This window comes from Entelurus aequoreus, linkage group LG06, assembly GCF_033978785.1.
Source record: "Entelurus aequoreus isolate RoL-2023_Sb linkage group LG06, RoL_Eaeq_v1.1, whole genome shotgun sequence".
NCBI lineage: Eukaryota > Metazoa > Chordata > Actinopteri > Syngnathiformes > Syngnathidae > Entelurus > Entelurus aequoreus.
The window spans coordinates 34,212,796-34,220,551 of NC_084736.1; positions in this window are offsets into that span (position 1 = coordinate 34,212,796).

Genomic DNA, 7,756 nt, shown 5'->3' on the forward strand with positions numbered 1-7,756 from the left:
GGTGTACGTGTTCTCCAAGTCAAGTCTTGGAGACATGAAGGTGTACGTGTTCTCCAAGTCCAGTCTTGGAGACATGAAGGTGGACGTGTTCTCCAAGTCCAGTCTTGGAGACATGAAGGTGGACGTGTTCTCCAAGTCCAGTCATAGAGACGTGAAGGTGTACGTGTTCTCCAAGTCAAGTCTTGGAGACATGAAGGTGTACGTGTTCTCCAAGTCAAGTCTTGGAGACATGAAGGTGTACGTGTTCTCCAAGTCCAGTCTTGGAGACATGAAGGTGGACGTGTTCTCCAAGTCTAGTCTTGGAGACATGAAGGTAGACGTGTTCTCCAAGTCCAGTCTTGGAGATATGAAGGTGTACGTGTTCTCCAAGTCCAGTCATGGAGACATGAAGGTGGACGTGTTCTCCAAGTCCAGTCTTGGAGACATTAAGGTGTACGTGTTCTCCAAGTCCAGTCTTGGAGACATTAAGGTGGACGTGTTCTCCAAGTCCAGTCTTGGAGACATGAAGGTGGACGTGTTCTCCAAGTCCAGTCATAGAGACATGAAGGTGGACGTGTTCTCCAAGTCAAGTCTTGGAGACATTAAGGTGTATGTGTTCTCCAAGTCCAGTCTTGGAGACATTATGGTGGACGTGTTCTCCAAGTCCAGTCATAGAGACATTAAGGTGTACGTGTTCTCCAAGTCCAGTCTTGGAGACATGAAGGTGGACGTGTTCTCCAAGTCCAGTCTTGGAGACATGAAGGTGGACGTGTTCTCCAAGTCCAGTCATAGAGACGTGAAGGTGTACGTGTTCTCCAAGTCAAGTCTTGGAGACATGAAGGTGTACGTGTTCTCCAAGTCCAGTCTTGGAGACATGAAGGTGTACGTGTTCTCCAAGTCCAGTCTTGGAGACATGAAGGTGGACGTGTTCTCCAAGTCCAGTCTTGGAGACATGAAGGTGGACGTGTTCTCCAAGTCCAGTCATAGAGACGTGAAGGTGTACGTGTTCTCCAAGTCAAGTCTTGGAGACATGAAGGTGTACGTGTTCTCCAAGTCCAGTCTTGGAGACATGAAGGTGGACGTGTTCTCCAAGTCCAGTCTTGGAGACATGAAGGTGGACGTGTTCTCCAAGTCCAGTCTTGGAGACATGAAGGTGGACGTGTTCTCCAAGTCCAGTCTTGGAGACATGAAGGTGTACGTGTTCTCCAAGTCAAGTCTTGGAGACATGAAGGTGTACGTGTTCTCCAAGTCCAGTCTTGGAGACATGAAGGTGGACGTGTTCTCCAAGTCCAGTCTTGGAGACATGAAGGTGGACGTGTTCTCCAAGTCCAGTCATAGAGACGTGAAGGTGTACGTGTTCTCCAAGTCAAGTCTTGGAGACATGAAGGTGTACGTGTTCTCCAAGTCCAGTCTTGGAGACATGAAGGTGTACGTGTTCTCCAAGTCAAGTCTTGGAGACATGAAGGTGTACGTGTTCTCCAAGTCCAGTCTTGGAGACATGAAGGTGGACGTGTTCTCCAAGTCCAGTCTTGGAGACATGAAGGTGGACGTGTTCTCCAAGTCCAGTCATAGAGACGTGAAGGTGTACGTGTTCTCCAAGTCAAGTCTTGGAGACATGAAGGTGTACGTGTTCTCCAAGTCAAGTCTTGGAGACATGAAGGTGTACGTGTTCTCCAAGTCCAGTCTTGGAGACATGAAGGTGGACGTGTTCTCCAAGTCCAGTCTTGGAGACATGAAGGTGGACGTGTTCTCCAAGTCCAGTCATAGAGACGTGAAGGTGTACGTGTTCTCCAAGTCAAGTCTTGGAGACATGAAGGTGTACGTGTTCTCCAAGTCCAGTCTTGGAGATATGAAGGTGGACGTGTTCTCCAAATCCAGTCTTGGAGACATGAAGGTGTACGTGTTCTCCAAGTCCAGTCTTGGAGACATTAAGGTGTACGTGTTCTCCAAGTCCAGTCTTGGAGACATTAAGGTGTACGTGTTCTCCAAGTCCAGTCTTGGAGACATGAAGGTGGACGTGTTCTCCAAGTCCAGTCTTGGAGACATGAAGGTGTACGTGTTCTCCAAGTCCAGTCTTGGAGACATGAAGGTGGACGTGTTCTCCAAGTCAAGTCTTGGAGACATGAAGGTGGATGTGTTCTCCATGTCCAGTCTTGGAGACATGAAGGTGGACGTGTTCTCCAAGTCTAGTCTTGGAGACATGAAGGTGTACGTGTTCTCCAAGTCCAGTCTTGGAGACATGAAGGTGGACGTGTTCTCCAAGTCAAGTCTTGGAGACATGAAGGTGGATGTGTTCTCCATGTCCAGTCTTGGAGACATGAAGGTGGACGTGTTCTCCAAGTCAAGTCTTGGAGACATGAAGGTGGATGTGTTCTCCATGTCCAGTCTTGGAGACATGAAGGTGGACGTGTTCTCCAAGGACTTGGAGACATGAAGGTGGACGTGTTCTCCAAGTCCAGTCTTGGAGACATGAAGGTGGACGTGTTCTCCAAGTCCAGTCTTGGAGACATGAAGGTGGACTTGTTCTCCAAGTCCAGTCTTGGAGACATGAAGGTGGACGTGTTCTCCAAGTCCAGTCTTGGAGACATGAAGGTGGACGTGTTCTCCAAGGACTTGGAGACATGAAGGTGGACGTGTTCTCCAAGTCCAGTCTTGGAGACATGAAGGTGGACGTGTTCTCCAATTCCTGTCTTAGAGATATGAAGGTGGACGTGTTCTCCAAGGACTTGGAGACATGAAGGTGGACGTGTTCTCCAAGTCCAGTCTTGGAGACATGAAGGTGGACGTGTTCTCCAAGTCCAGTCATAGAGACATGAAGGTGGACGTGTTCTCCAAGTCAAGTCTTGGAGACATGAAGGTGTACGTGTTCTCCAAGTCCAGTCTTGGAGACATGAAGGTGGACGTGTTCTCCAAGTCCAGTCTTGGAGACATGAAGGTGGACGTGTTCTCCAAGTCCAGTCTTGGAGACATTAAGGTGTACGTGTTCTCCAAGTCCAGTCTTGGAGACATGAAGGTGTACGTGTTCTCCAAGTCCAGTCTTGGAGACATGAAGGTGGACGTGTTCTCCAAGTCCAGTCATAGAGACGTGAAGGTGTACGTGTTCTCCAAGTCAAGTCTTGGAGACATGAAGGTGTACGTGTTCTCCAAGTCCAGTCTTGGAGACATGAAGGTGTACGTGTTCTCCAAGTCCAGTCTTGGAGACATTAAGGTGGACGTGTTCTCAAAGTCCAGTCTTGGAGACATGAAGGTGGACGTGTTCTCCAAATCCAGTCTTGGAGACATGAAGGTGTACGTGTTCTCCAAGTCCAGTCTTGGAGACATTAAGGTGTACGTGTTCTCCAAGTCCAGTCTTGGAGACATTAAGGTGTACGTGTTCTCCAAGTCCAGTCTTGGAGACATGAAGGTGGACGTGTTCTCCAAGTCCAGTCTTGGAGACATGAAGGTGGACGTGTTCTCCAAGTCAAGTCTTGGAGACATGAAGGTGGATGTGTTCTCCATGTCCAGTCTTGGAGACATGAAGGTGGACGTGTTCTCCAAGTCCAGTCTTGGAGACATGAAGGTGTACGTGTTCTCCAAGTCCAGTCTTGGAGACATGAAGGTGGACGTGTTCTCCAAGTCAAGTCTTGGAGACATGAAGGTGGACGTGTTCTCCAAGTCCAGTCTTGGAGACAGGAAGGTGGACGTGTTCTCCAAGTCCAGTCTTGGAGACATGAAGGTGTACGTGTTCTCCAAGTCCAGTCTTGGAGACATGAAGGTGGACGTGTTCTCCAAGTCAAGTCTTGGAGACATGAAGGTGTACGTGTTCTCCAAGTCAAGTCTTGGAGACATGAAGGTGTACGTGTTCTCCATGTCCAGTCTTGGAGACATGAAGGTGGACGTGTTCTCCAAGGACTTGGAGACATGAAGGTGGACGTGTTCTCCAAGTCCAGTCTTGGAGACATGAAGGTGGACGTGTTCTCCAAGTCCAGTCTTGGAGACATGAAGGTGGACTTGTTCTCCAAGTCCAGTCTTGGAGACATGAAGGTGGACGTGTTCTCCAAGTCCAGTCTTGGAGACATGAAGGTGGACGTGTTCTCCAAGTCCAGTCTTGGAGACATTAAGGTGGACGTGTTCTCCAATTCCTGTCTTAGAGATATGAAGGTGTACGTGTTCTCCAAGGACTTGGAGACATGAAGGTGTACGTGTTCTCCAAGGACTTGGAGACATGAAGGTGGACGTGTTCTCCAATTCCTGTCTTGCAGATATGAAGGTGGACGTGTTCTCCAAGTCCAGTCTTGGAGACATGAAGGTGGACGTGTTCTCCAAGTCCAGTCTTGGAGACGTTAAGGTGTACGTGTTCTCCAAGTCCAGTCTTGGAGACATGAAGGTAGACGTGTTCTCCAAGTCCAGTCTTGGAGACATGAAGGTGGACGTGTTCTCCAAGTCCAGTCTTGGAGACATGAAGGTGGACGTGTTCTCCAAATCTAGTCTTGGAGAAATGAAGGTGAACGTGTTCTCCAAGTCCAGTCTAGGAGACAGGAAGGTGGACGTGTTCTCCAAGTCCAGTCTAGGAGACAGGAAGGTGGACGTGTTCTCCAAGTCTAGTGTTGGAGACATGAAGGTAGACGTGTTCTCCAAGTCCAGTCTTGGAGACATGAAGGTGTACGTGTTCTCCAAATCTAGTCTTGGAGACATGAAGGTGAAGGTGTTCTCCAAGTCCAGTCATGGAGACATGAAGGTGGACGTGTTCTCCAAGTCCAGTCTTGGAGACATGAAGGTGGACGTGTTCTCCAAGTCCAGTCTTGGAGACATGAAGGACGTGTTCTCCAAGTCCAGTCTTGGAGACATTAAGGTGTACGTGTTCTCCAAGTCCAGTCTTGGAGACATTAAGGTGTACGTTTTCTCCAAATCTAGTCTTGGAGACATGCAGGTGTACGTGTTCTCCAAGTCCAGTCTTGGAGACATTAAGGTGGACGTGTTGTCCATGTCCAGTCTTGGAGACATGAAGGTGGACGTGTTCTCCAAATCCAGTCTTGGAGCCATGAAGGTGTACGTGTTCTCCAAGTCCAGTCTTGGAGACATTAAGGTGTACGTGTTCTCCAAGTCCAGTCTTGGAGACATTAAGGTGGACGTGTTGTCCATGTCCAGTCTTGGAGACATGAAGGTGGACGTGTTCTCCAAATCCAGTCTTGGAGCCATGAAGGTGTACGTGTTCTCCAAGTCCAGTCTTGGAGACATTAAGGTGTACGTGTTCTCCAAGTCCAGTCTTGGAGACATTATGGTGTACGTGTTCTCCAAGTCCAGTCTTGGAGACATGAAGGTGGACGTGTTCTCCAAATCCAGTCTTGGAGACATGAAGGTGGACGTGTTCTCCAAGTCCAGTCTTGGAGACATGAAGGTGGACATGTTCTCCAAGTCTAGTCTTGGAGACATGAAGGTGGACGTGTTCTCCAAGTCCAGTCATAGAGACATGAAGGTGGACGTGTTCTCCAAGTCAAGTCTTGGAGACATGAAGGTGGATGTGTTCTCCAAGTCCAGTCTTGGAGACATGAAGGTGGACGTGTTCTCCAAGTCCAGTTTTGGAGACATGAAGGTGGACGTGTTCTCCAAGTCCAGTCTTGGAAACATGAAGGTGGACGTGTTCTCCAAGTCCAGTCTTGGAGACATGAAGGTGGACGTGTTCTCCAAGTCCAGTCTAGGAGACAGGAAGGTGGACGTGTTCTCCAAGTCCAGTTTTGGAGACATGAAGGTGGACGTGTTCTCCAAGTCCAGTCTTGGAAACATGAAGGTGGACGTGTTCTCCAAGTCCAGTCTTGGAGACATGAAGGTGGACGTGTTCTCCAAATCTAGTCTTGGAGAAATGAAGGTGAACGTGTTCTCCAAGTCCAGTCTAGGAGACAGGAAGGTGGACGTGTTCTCCAAGTCCAGTCTAGGAGACAGGAAGGTGGACTTGTTCTCCAAGTCTAGTCTTGGAGACATGAAGGTAGACGTGTTCTCCAAGTCCAGTCTTGGAGACATGAAGGTGTACGTGTTCTCCAAATCTAGTCTTGGAGACATGAAGGTGAAGGTGTTCTTCAAGTCCAGTCATGGAGACATGAAGGTGGACGTGTTCTCCAAGTCCAGTCTTGGAGACATGAAGGTGGACGTGTTCTCCAAGTCCAGTCTTGGAGACATGAAGGACGTGTTCTCCAAGTCCAGTCTTGGAGACATTAAGGTGTACGTGTTCTCCAAGTCCAGTCTTGGAGACATTAAGGTGTACGTTTTCTCCAAATCTAGTCTTGGAGACATGAAGGTGTACGTGTTCTCCAAGTCCAGTCTTGGAGACATTAAGGTGTATGTGTTCTCCAAGTCCAGTCTTGGAGACATTATGGTGTACGTGTTCTCCAAGTCCAGTCTTGGAGACATGAAGGTGGACGTGTTCTCCAAGTCCAGTCTTGGAGACATGAAGGTGGACATGTTCTCCAAGTCTAGTCTTGGAGACATGAAGGTGGACGTGTTCTCCAAGTCCAGTCATAGAGACATGAAGGTGGACGTGTTCTCCAAGTCAAGTCTTGGAGACATGAAGGTGGATGTGTTCTCCAAGTCCAGTCTTGGAAACATGAAGGTGGACGTGTTCTCCAAGTCCAGTCTTGGAGACATGACAAAGCATCAATCAAAGTGTATTCATACAGCCCTTAAACACAAGTGTCTCAAAGGGCTGCACAATCCACAACCACATCCTGGGCTCAGATCTCACATCAGGGGAAAAAAAAGTAAACCCAATGGGAGACAGGTCAACAGCACAGAGACGTCCCCAACTGATGCACAGAAGAGTGGTCCACCCCGGGTCCCGACTTTGAACCGCTAGCGCGTCATCTATGGTCACCTGATAACCTCTCCACGCAATAGAGGGGGGCAGAGCAGAAAAGAGAGACGGCAGATCAACTGGTCTAAAAGGGGAGACTATTTAAAGGCTAGAGTATACAAATGAGTTTTAAGATGGGACTTAAATGCTTCTACTGAGGTAGCATCTCCAACTGTTACTGCTAGAACATTCCAGAGTACTGGAACCCCAATAGAAAACATTTTATAGCCCTCAGACTTTTTTTGGGCTCTGGGAATCACTTATAAGTTCTTAGAACTTATATTTCTTGCAAAAACCTTAAAGTCACATCTTAAGTGCACAGGAAGCCAGTGCAGGTGAGCCAGTATATATATATATATATATATATATATATATTTTTTTATATATATATATATATATATATATATATATATATATATATATATATATATATATATATATATATATATATATATATATATATATATATATATATATATATATATCTCCACAGGTGGTGATCGGTAGAAAGCTCCGCCCCTCTCTTCACCTGAGTGTCCAAAACATGAGGCCGCAAATCCGATGACACAACTACAAAGTCGATCATGGAACTGCGGCCTAGGGTGTCCTGGTGCCAAGTGCACATATGGACACCCTTATGCTTGAACATGGTGTTCGTTATAGACATTCTGTGACGGGCACAAAAGTCCAATAACAAAACACCACTCGGGTTCAGATCCGGACGGCCATTCTTCCCAATCACGCCTCTCCAGGTTTCACTGTTGTTGCCAATATGAGCGTTGAAGTCCCCCAGTAGAACGAGGGAATCACCCGGGGGAGCATTCAAGTACTCCCTCGAGTGAATCCAAAAAGGGTGGGTACGCTGAGCTGCTGTTTGGCGCGTAAGCGCAAACAACAGTCAGGACCCATCCCTCCACCCGAAGGTGGAGGGAAGCTACCCTCTCGTCCACTGGG